General features: G+C 34.2%; 1 pseudogene across 1 annotated transcript; it reads left to right on the forward strand.

Annotated features, from left to right (window-relative positions):
- The first annotated feature begins 3,695 nt into the window (after positions 1-3,695).
- LOC308654812 (N-acetyllactosaminide beta-1,3-N-acetylglucosaminyltransferase 2-like) lies at positions 3,696-5,223 on the forward strand (annotated as a pseudogene). The gene is made up of 2 exons: positions 3,696-4,400; positions 4,777-5,223. The product of its transcript is annotated as an N-acetyllactosaminide beta-1,3-N-acetylglucosaminyltransferase 2-like (transcript).
- Positions 5,224-12,510: the final 7,287 nt, after the last annotated feature.

The following is a 12,510-nucleotide window of genomic DNA, read 5'->3' on the forward strand; positions in this document are numbered from 1 at the left end:
TAGATACTTGAGAAAATAATTGTGTAATTAGGTATAATTATATATTTACTATATTTGTCTAAAAATGTGAAAACTCATTTAAACATATTAAAATATCAACTATTAGAAAATAGAGTGTACAAAACTTCTGATTCTTTTCATATTTATGTAGGTGCCTTTATAGTTGTGAATGATGTGGGATTCATTGTTACATATTCATACATGTACCCAATATAAAAATATAATTTGGTCAGCATAATTTCCTAGTATTTCCTCACCCCTTTTCCTCCTCTCTACTCTTTTCTGATTTTAAAGTATATTTGTTATTACTGAAAACATAAGTCAATATCAAAAATGTCAACCTAGTCAAACCAATAAACATGTCAAATCATCACATTAAAGTCAGTGCTGAAAATTCATGAGTTGCTAGCATCTAACTAGGAAGTGTATTCTTTGTGTTTTCTCCCCCACTGAAGAACAAAACAGAAGTAATCTATTTAATTATTTGTGATTGTAGTTCATCCTTCGTTATCCATCAGAAGACTATTGTTACCTCTGTTTTTTCTACCTACTGTAGAATGTGCAAGTGAATTTCAGACTTTATTTTGTAATGTGAAATACTGAAGATTTAACTTGTCATAGCAGATGACAGGCATTTAAAACTTTTGTTGCTACTTCTAACTCTATTCTAAATATATTCAGGAAAACTGACATTTCTGAACAGAGTATTTCCTGATTCTGACTGACAAGAATATTTACTGGAATAATTTATTCTTTTTTGAATGAAATATAGACTCAAATTGAAATGGCTAGAAAAAAGTAACTTCTGCAATTGATGTGTGGTATACTTTCATCTAAATAAGTAAAAAAGACAGGAAGAAAATTTTTATTGAACTTAATTCATCCAAACCTAATTTTAATGCTAATAATTTAAGACAAATCAGCCAGCCTGTCCTTACATTCTAAAGAATTGATCTTTTGCCAATCTGACCTACTATTAATAGGTCATTTGACCTATTTTAGACTTAATATAGTGCTGTTTTATGTAGAAAAAACATAAATGTCTTCTATTTGTATATTGTATATATTGCAAGAAACACTACCTATATTAACATTTGGCAAGAGGAGAAAAATGGCAGAATATTGCAAGACAGCATTTCTCTTAGCTAGGCTACTGGGAACACAAACAGAGGGCATATCAGATCTTCCTGAGGCTTAGAGTGAAAAATTGGGAAACCGGAGGGTCAGTCTGTCCTAGCCAAACCATGGACTGCTTGACTCATTAGTTATATATATATATATATATATATATATATATATATATATATATATATGAAGAAGGAGCCTCTCTACCAGAATTTATCTCTGTAGAGATAAACTGTTCTCTCTTTGTCCACCATTTGAAATTGTAAACCACTTTTGCAAACTTAATGTTTATATTGTACATAATTATTAAATACATCATTTCTGTGTATTGTGACAAAACTGTTAGACATCTTGATAGTTGTATATTATTTGCAATCCAAGAGCCAATTTGGGATTGCAGCTTATAAGAGCCCATTTGCATCTAAGTCTGCATGAGCCTATCTGAGCCTAGCAATCCAGTGGAAAGTCAGAATCTAGGAGCATTTTTACCTGGGGAAACACAGGTTGCAGAGGCTGGAGAAAGCTGGGCTTTCCCCAACTCTGGGAGTCATGAAGCTTGAGGAGATAGATGGGGTCCCCAACCCCTTCCCCAGTTCCACATCCACTGATCAGGGTCTGGCCAGATGCAGTATCAGCCCAGCACCCAACAGGGACCTCTGGATCCCTAACACCCAGTCTTCTAACCCCTCTATAGCACCAAACCCTGCCCATCACTCATTCTGTTAGGCCAACCTGACCCATACAGAAAAGTTCTCCATGACAGACACACAGTTCAGGTGCCCAGCCCTCAGGATCACCGGAGAGAGAGATGACTGGCCAGAAATTCAAAAGGGCAGGGGCAGGAGAGATCAAGTTTGGACACTAAATCAGAAACCAGGGATTGTGGGATTCACAGGCAGAGTAAGAAGCTAAGATCAGGCTCTTAAACCACAGGAGTGGAACAGAAAAGAGATTCGTGCGGTGAAGTCTTCCAACATGGACCAGCAATTGCTCTACCACACCTCCAGGAGTTCTGCTTCAAAGTCTTACCCTCTCACCCTAGAAACCCTCACCATACTGAGAGCTACCATCAAACTCCAGACAACTCTACCTATCTGCTGAGAAGGGAAGTTCCAATAGTTCAATTTTTCATGGAGATCTTTTTTTTTTTTTATTTTTCCTTTTTCTCACATCTCTATCATTTTTGAAACCAAGTAATTTACATGTCTCAGTTCATCGAGCCATGATATGTCTGAATAATATATTACAGTTTTGTTGTGGTTCTTTTATCTTTACTTTTTAAAATATTTATTTATTTATCTTATAATTTTTTTTTCACTTATCTATTTCCTTGGATTCTTTTTTCTTCTGCTAACAGTTAATTTATTCCTCTTTCACTCCTCCTATAGTATTTTTTTTATCCTCTCTTCTCCTTCCTCATAAACATCACATTCTACACCAGCTCTGTTCTCTCCTTATCAACCATTAGAAATTGTAAGCCACTTTTGCAAACTTACTGTTTATATTATAGATAATTATTAAACACATCATTTCTGTGTTTTATGATAAAACTGTTAGGCATCTTGATAGGAGCTATTTGGTTTAAAGTTGTATATTATTTGTATTAGATGCTGTTAATATTGATCTCCTACTTAAAGGCGAGTTACTGGAAACCTTCAGGGCTACTGTAAGTCTACAGGGAAGAAACTGTACTGCCTCAGATCCACATAGCTTAAAGGGAAGGTACACAAACAACATTAAAAAAAAATAAGGAAATAAAGTGCTCCAAACAAACCAAGATGCTATAATAATAGAACAGTACAGTAGAAGTAATGTCAGAGAAGGCATTCAGAACGAACTTGGTTAAACTGATCTACAACATAAAGAAGGATGTAAGAAATGAAATCAGAGATAAATTCTAGGAGGTGATGGTGCTGGGGATATAACTCAGTTGGTAGAGTGCTTGCCTTGCATTCACAAGGCCCTGGGTTTGATTCCCAGCACCACACACACACACACACACACACAAAAAAAAAAAAAAAAAAGATAAGTTTTAGGAGGTGAAAGATCACTTTAATAAAGAAATAGTGATTCTGGATAGAAGTCAACCAGAAATCTACAAAATGAAGGAATCAATAAAACAAATGGAAAATCCAATGGAATATAACACCAACAAGCTAGACCACTTGGGAGACAGAACCTCAAGCAATGAAAACAAAATAAAATATATAATCTTGAAAATAATATTGACCACACAGAGAAAATGATAAGAAATCATGAACAGAACTTCCAAGAATGATGGAATAAGATGAAAAGAATAAATTTTAATTTTATTGGGATATATAAAAGTGTGGAGATACAAATAAAATAAATGAACAACTGTACAATGAAATATCAGACTATTTCTCAAACCTAAAGAATGAAATGGGTCCAACAGGCTGATAGTCCCTGGTGCTGCTCATGGGCTCATGGAGCATGAGCACCATCGGTCACTGGGCTGAGTTGCACAGAGCAACTGGGACTTGGATGAGGCCAAGATCTCCCGCCCCCATCCTGCTGAGCTGGAGCTGCTCCTGGACAAGATATGAAAAATGAGTGTTGGACATCGAAGAATAAAGTTGTTGGGTATCCTGATGATGGCAAATGCCTTCATTTATTTGATTGTGGAAGTCTCCAAAAGCAGCAGCCAAGAAAAAGATGGAAAGGGCGAAGTAATAATACCCAAAGAAAAGTGCTGGAATATATCTAGCTTACCTCCCCAGGAGTACTGGAAAGAGAACAAGAAAAGCTGAACAAGCTGTACAATCCCATTTTGAGCATGTTGGCCAACCAGACAGGGGATGCATATGGGTCGTCAAATATAAGTCATCTGAATTATTGTGAATCTGACCTGAGGGTCATGTCAGTTGTGACAGATTTTAATAATTTGAGATGTCAAAATTATTCACTGGCTATAGATCAACCGAATAAATGTGCAAAGAAGCCCTTCTTGTTGCTGGGAATTAAGTCCCTCACTCCACATTTCGCCAGAAGGCAAGCAATTCAGGAGTCCCGGGGCAAAGAAACCAACAAGGTAACAAGACAGTGGTTTGAGTCTTCTTGCTGGGCCAGACTCCCCTAGAGGACAAATTTCTGACATGCTGAAATTTGAGAGTGAGAAGCAACAAGACATTCTTATGTGGAACTACAGAGAAACTTTTTTCAGCCTGTCTCTAAAGGAAGTGCTATTTCTCAGGTGGGTGAGCATATCCTGCCAGACACTTGAGTTTGTCTTCAAGGGTGATGACGATGTTTTTGTGAACACTTATTGTTGAGAGCTACAGCCAAAGGAGCCCCAGCAAACTTCCAGCTGCCAGCTGATGATTGGCTCACAGTGGCCCCAGCAAACTTCCAGCTGCCAGCTGATGGGCTCCTCTGTTGATGCTCATTGGGCTGTTTCCCCGCCCTTTCAGATGACAGAGCTGCTTATTGGGGGACTCTTTTGGCTCCACCCATGCTACCCAACCAATCATCCTCAAGAGCAGGGTGGGATGAGAGGCTTGTGGGAAGCCAGTGGTGGCAGTTGGGCTCTGAGGGAATTCCTGAAGAGCTCCTGTGGTGCAGAGTGTGTATTCTAAAAATAAAGTTTGTTTCTGCTTGATAAGTGGCTCCTGAATTGTGCCCAGCCAGACTGCAGCAACTTATCACATCCTGAATTATTTGAATAGCTATCCCAAGCACAAAGCCAAAGATTTGTTTATAGGTGATGTGATCCACAATGTTGGCCCTCATCAAAACAAGAAACTGAAGTACTACATCCCAGAGGTGGTATTCTCTGAGGTCTACCCTCCTTATGCAGTGGGAGGGGAATTCCTCTATTCTGGCCACCTGGCTCTGAGGCTGTACAACATAACTAACCAGGTCCATCTCTACCCCACTGATGACGTTTATACTGGAATGTGCCTTCAGAAACTTGGCCTCATTCCAGAGAAATGCAAAGGCTTCAGGACATTTGATATTGAGGAGAAAAACAAGAATAACATCTGTTCTTATGTAGATCTGATGTTAGTACACAGTAGAAAACCTCAAGAGTTGATTGATATTTGGTCTTGGTTAAAAAGTGCTCAGTTAAAATGCTAGAATGTATACAGGCTAAATTTTACATAGAAAGACATAACTTTCCTAGTTCCCATGTTGTTTTTTCACATTAGGGTAATTTCTGTGTTAAACCAACAGAATTACCTTTAAAGGTAGTTTCCATGTGAGACCCTCCAAATGCTTTAGTTTGGTACTTCTGTGACTAGGGAAAGCAGATGATGATAATTTTAATGGAGAATATGGCGTGATTGGTTCTGAACTTTCCTACTGGATAGTGGTCATTATCTTGTAATTTTTCCTCTCTTCTCATCTGAAATTGTAAGTTCCCAGAATGTGATCATTGTAAGTTATTTTTATTTTGTTCTGCTATATATTATTCCTACTTCCATTATCATACTGTATTTATCTGTAATTTGGGTGTTTAGGAACTTAATGGCTACCACGACTTTGTTATTCATGAGTCAGTGGTTTTGTGAAATGGGATTATATTTATTTTCATGAAATTTGGGTGAATTTTTAAAATTATCTACAAACTGGACTTCAGTCAAAATTTCCTGCCACCTCAATAATTTATTCTTGTGTTAATTTAATCAGTTAATTTTGCATAATGAGGATCATGTGTGACACATGCAGTTTATCTTCTTGTGGTCTCATGGTCATAAGAGGAGAAAGTGAGTTTAATTTTTCTTGTGTTTGGTTTGCTATGTGATATCATAATAATGATCTGATTTCAGTATTGTTGAAAATAATGATTATGATTTCATAATGGTCAACTGGAAATTGGATTGCCCATGACAACCATATGGGTTTATGAATTTTCACTGTGGCTCAGGAAAGCATAATGACTTTTGAACTTGGAAGTGAAACGTTTGAAGTTGTAGGCTTTTTCTTGCCTGGTCTATCAGTTTAAAACTCCAGTATTCTATTCTTGCCATATTTTCACATCTTGCTTACGCAAAATTATTATTCTGAGTAGTGATTGCTTCCCTGTCTCAGTGTAGAAGTGCCTGTGTTTTTATTTATTGTTCAGATCAAAGACCAAAACATTTTCTTAAATATATTTTGTGTAATATTTTATTTGTATACAGTGTTGTTGGTGATATATTGAACTAGAGTATGATATTTTAAATGTTAAGGTGTAACGTGTTAAATAAAGTTAATGGTTATTTTTGAATTTTAAAATTTTGGGTTTTTTTGGGGGAAGTATGAACTACTTAGAGTTGATCAAATTCTGCCAAACTATTGTTTATATGTACTATCTTATAACATGCTTTCTCAACATATTTTTGTGTTTTTAGAGATAAGAATTCTTATCATATGCAATACTAGGGATTCTAAAAAAAGTGAAAATAAAGTCACCCTATTTAAATAAAATGAAATGGAAAATCAAATAAAAGATGCTTACAGGGAACCAAATGTACAAAATTACAACAGATTTACACCAAGGCACATTTTAATGAGAATGACTAATATATTAAACAAGGATAGAATTTAAATGCTGCAATAGAAAAATATCAGATTACATATGGAGAAAACCAATTCAATCTCAGTTGATTTTTCAACCCGGACCCACAATGTTAGATGGTTCTGGAACAAGCTCTGAAAGAAAATGGATGTCAGCCAAGAATTTTATATCCAGCAAAATTAAGCTGCCTATTTGAAGATGAAATAAAAACCTTCCATAATAAACAAAAGTTAAGAGAACTCATAAGTAGAAACCCTGCCCAATAGAACATTCTCAAAAAATATTACATGAGGATGGAATGGAAAAAAAAGTGAAAACAAACAAAGGGCATAATAACACTAAAAGAATAGTAAATCAAAGGAGAAATTAATCAAATTAAAAACCAGGAATAAACTAAAATCACCAGGAATACAAATCATATCTCAATAACAAACTTGACATCACTCATGTGGATCATGTAAACAAGAAGGGGTTTTCATCCTCATATCTAATAAAGTGGTCTTCAAGCAAAGTTAGTTAGAAGGGACAAAGAAAGACATTTCATATTGCTGAAGGGAATTAAATATATATTAACATAACATAATAATCATGAATATTTATGCCAAAAACAACTCAGCATCTTTGTACATGAAAAATCCCTTCTTTATTTTAAGAATCAAGTAGAGGACAACATAATAATAATATGTAACATTAATACACCTCTCTCACTACTGCATAGATCTTCTAAACAAAAATTAAACAAAGATACTATATAACTAAATAATACAATCAATAATTTAGACTTAATTGGCATATATAGAATATCCCATTCATCAAGGAGTGAATACATTTTCTTCTCAGCAGCACAAGGATCCCTCTCTGAAATAGACCATATCTTAGGCTGTAAAGCAACTCTTAGAAAATTAAAAAAAAAAAAAATAACAATACTATTCTGCATTCTATCAAATCACAAAAGAATGAAATTAGAAATCAACAATAAAATAAAAAATAGAAGTTATGCTAAGCCCTGGAGACTAAATAATAAGCTATTAAATGATGAATGGATAGTAGAAAAAATCAGGTATAAAAATTAAAAAAAAAATACTTAGAGGTAAATGAGAACACCGAAACACATATCAAAATCTCTGGGAAACTATGAAGGCCACTCTAATAAGAAAGTTCATGGCTTTGAGCTCATTCATTAAAGAATGGACAGTCAACAAATAAATGACCTAACATTATATCTCAAAGCTTTAGAAAAAGAAAAATAACATTTGGCCTAAAAAGCTAATGTAAGTTATACGCTGATTCAAAAGCTGAATTCCTATACTACAGTTGTATTACAATATTTGTAAAAGTGCCTTGCTATGATAAAGTTCCTAAGATAAAATTATTAAAAGACAAATAGAAAATATAGTTATTTTCATTCAGTTAATATTCATAACAAGTTATATTAAAAAAAAGTTGAAGCCAAAGCCTAGTTCTGAACTCCAGTTAGTTTACTCCACTTCAGATGAATCATATAAAAACACATAATATTAATTTAAAATTATATGTAGTATATACAATCATGTAAAACATGGAGTTTATATTTAATAATGACATATATTAATAATGTATATTTAATATTGACAATGAAATGAACTAATCTGATACAAAAAATTTAAAAATTTAAATATTCCAATCCTTACCCAAATTTCATTTTTATTTACTCAGGAAATCTCACCAGAAAGCAGAGTGAGCTGTGCTTAATTAGGATAAAATCTATACCCCAAAGGCACACCCCCCAGTGACCCACTTCCTCCAGCCACACCCTATCTGCCTACAATTTGTTACTACCCAATTAATCCCTATCAGTGAATTAATGCAGCTATTAGTTAAGACTCTCATAACCCTCAGCTTGTAATCAAGACAGATAACAAATAATGAAAATTATAAATGAAACTTAGAATACACTTTTTGTTAACAAAGATTTTATCCATTCTATTAGTCTTTTGATAAATATTTATTAAAAATTATTACATGTCTAACAATTGTTCTATGTTCCATGTACCTAGTACTGAAAGAACTAGATATAATTTCTTCTCTCCTAACATGGGATTGGAAAGTCAGAAAGGGCCTAGAAAAATTAATCAATGTACAAATAACCAAAAGGTATAAAGCGCAGGATAAGGAAACTTATTGGAAGTAGTTAAGGAGATAGTGCGATTAAAATTTTTTTTAGAAAGCTTAATTCAGGAAAACATGTTCAAAGTTAAAATTCCAGGAGGATTTATAATCATAAAAGTGAACACCAGATGACTACACAGATTGACAAGTGGTCTTAGTTGTGCAAAGAGTTTGGTATATTTGAAGAACTAATTAATGACTATGCATGTTTTTAAATTCTGAATGGAAAAGCCCTAGAAAATAAATCAGTTGGTTGGGGTTGGGTAATGAGTGTATTGTGGCCAATGTTACTTAAGACTAACATCATAAAGAGATAACCTGGCTATTAATGAAGAATAAATTGGAATTTAGAATTCCACTAAATTTTCCTTTTGCATTCTACCCCTAAAAAACAAATATTGGAACTTCTTAAAAAATAGTGTGACTCTTTCTGTATATAAATATACTTCTTTAAAGTGGCAACATTAAAGCTAATAGTATTCTAATATTCAAGCATGCTGTTTCCTTGATACACTCCATACTGAACTACATAGAAAAACAGGCCTTTGTGTACTTTATTTGAATCTTTCTTTTTATTATGTTTATGTATTTAGTGCATTTTGAGTACTGTAAAAACATATTTCTAAATTTTTTTAAACAGTCTCAAGAGTGGGAGTGGTCTGCTACAAGAATAAGGAGGAGCTAGACATCATGCAACACAAAAACTAACCTATCATAACAAAGACTGTTGCAACCTCCAATATCAATAATTTCATTATTGAGAAATAATGAGAAAAATCTCATTATTGCAGTTTGAGAAAAGCTGGTCTTTCAGGGTCATGCAAGTAATATAATAAATTGGTGCCAGTGAAATATATAAATTTTTTCTTCTTACAATTATTATTTAAAATTTAAAAAATCAAAGATGCATTCACAATGATAAATGGCAACTATGAACAGTTCTGGTCTTAGAGCATCAAAGGAAATGGACTTAACTCAGGTGAACTCCAGTGTGCTTGCTCACATTACAGGAACTCTTCACATCTAGTCTGTTGATTCTGGATATCTTGGGATTTTAGTAATAAAAATGCAATATATTAATTTTTAAATGTTTCTAATAATACCACACATTTATAAAAGAAAAAATACTTATGAACTGCCTAAGTATGAAGCAAATGAATTTGTACAGACTTAATTCATCATATGTAGTAGATAATTCTATAAATGTACTTCAGTATTGTATTGAAGTCCAAACCTACCTGAAGTTGTTTAGGGACATGTAGGGAGGTAGGAGGAAGAATAGATAGATAGGAAGATTGTATAGATATGTTTTTTGAAAAAAAAATATTGCTATGGAAATAAAATCAATAGGTAGTTTATAGCTGAAGAGTGATAACAGTTCAAATTTGGAATGTATCATATATAAATATATGTTTTCATTTTAGCTGGTAATTTTAGAGTCAATTTGTATGCTATTATGAATAATTCAGAGTTAGAAACTGGTATGTAAAAGAGAAAATCAGTAATTGCTGTAATGACTCTTATAAAGGGAAATATAGAATCCAGAGAAAAATATATTTTACAAATAGATTACAAATTAACACTATAGGAAATAAAATTTTAAAATATGGTATCTAGTACAGGAAGAATTAAATATTTGGAGGTCAGATGGAAACACACCTGTTTATTTTTAAGTAGAAACCACTGTTCTAGCAAAATGTTATTTAAATGAATACCCAAAGTATTCCAGCTACAAATGAAACAAATGAAAAAAGGAAAATGTAATCTTGAAAGGAATAAACAATTTGAATTATACAAGTAGAATCAATTGCTGATTTGATACTGTAGATAAAGCAATTTCTAAATAATTGTTTAAATTTAAAAAAACCTCGAATTTTTTGCTGTGTTCCTTAGCAGTTGATTTTGCACATAAGATTAGGGCTTTAATCTGCTAATCAACCAAAATGATAACTTGACCCAGACATACTTGTTTCTCTCAGCAGTAATAGAATTGATATTGATTTTAGCATGTGACAATTTCCTTATCACACCTATTTTTAAGGCCTGTAAAATCATTAAATTTCCAGTGAAATAATTTTCCTAACCTGTTCATGGTCATAACAGTGCTTTTTAAACTGTTAAAAATTCTCACTCAAAAATGATTCTATTGCTTGACAAAATTCTATTGCTTGAATGGTGTTTCTGGTTTTGTATTTTTATACAGTTTAAATTAGTGCATTAAAAATATGATAAATCCTACAGTAAAGAAAATGTATGTTTGCCATATTGTTTTATATTGCTGGTGACCAAAGCCTTGTTTATTCTCTAAGATAAGCTATTAGCATGCCTGGGTAAATGAGATACTACATTTCTTGATTATCAGGGAGGAAAATGGGATTTTACAGCAATCGCTATGATTTCATGTTTAAGGAGAAGGGAAAGAGTTATTGTAAAAACTCATGCCAAAGGCATGTGTGTCTTTGTTTTAGTGATGTTCCCCTTTCCCTGTAAACCAACATCACATGAGGGATAAAGTAAAAGTCACCTGACTTAACACTTAATGTACATTAAGTTGTGTTTTTGTTTTGTTTTGTTGTACTAGGAACTGAACCCAAGGGCTCCTAACCACTGAGCAATATTCCCAGACATTTCTGTTTTATTCCAAGACAGGGTCTTACTATTTACTTACAGCCTCACTAAGTTTCTAAAGCTGGCTTTGAACCTGCAATCCTCCTGTCTCAGCCTCCTGAGCCACTGGGATTATAGGCAGGCGCCACCCTGCCCAGCTATGTGTTTTGTTTTTAAACAAGTTTACTACTCCATGCTAAAATTTTCTTTCTTCCTTTGCCCAGGATCAGGATATTTTCTCCCTAACTCTTCTGTAATTGAACTTGGTAAAGAAGAAAAGTGTTTTCAATGAAGACCAACAACCAGGGCGTAGAAGAGTCAGGAAAATCATGTGTAAGAGAAAAATTTAAAGGACTCTGCATTTAATTTTAACAAATGTTGACTATGAAAGTCAGTGTCAATAGCCAGATAAAATATTTTGTATTCATCTCATCTAGTTGGCTATAAGATTGCCAGTGCTAGCCAGGTGCAGTGGTGCATGCGTGTAATCCCAGTAGCTAGGGAGCCTGAGGCAGGAGTATCATGAGTTCAAAGCCAGCTTTAGCAATGACAAGGCACTAAGCAACTCAGTGAGACCCTGTCTCTAAATAGAATACAAAATAGGCCTGGGGATGTGGCTCAGTAGTCCAATGTCCCTGAGTTCAATACCCGGTACCCACTGCCCCCACACACAAACAAGATTGCTAGTACTGAACCGTAACACAGTCAAATATTTTGTAACATAAAATTCCCATTAGCTACGTTTTGGAGCTGGCTCCTACCAGCTCACATCATGTGCATTTCTTTCCCAATTCATGTGGAATGACATCACATGAGTAGCTTGGAACTGGCAACAAAAATTAGCATTAACTATGAATTAGGTTCCCTTTTTCTGGAAATCCAGTTGACCAGCAAGCACTATGGGTTTTGGTGTCAACTTTTCATTACTGACTACATCATCACTGTGACCAAAATATCTTACCATAAAAACTTAAAGGAGGAAAAGTTAATGTGGGGCTCACATTTTCAGAGGTCTCAGTTCATAGACAGCCAACACCATTAATTTGAGCCCTAAATGAGGCAACACATCACAGTAGAAGAACCCAGGGAAAGAAAGCTCCTCACCTCAT

Source organism: Spermophilus citellus (assembly GCF_964194105.1).
Source record: "Spermophilus citellus genome assembly, chromosome: 8".
Taxonomy (NCBI): Eukaryota; Metazoa; Chordata; class Mammalia; order Rodentia; family Sciuridae; genus Spermophilus; species Spermophilus citellus.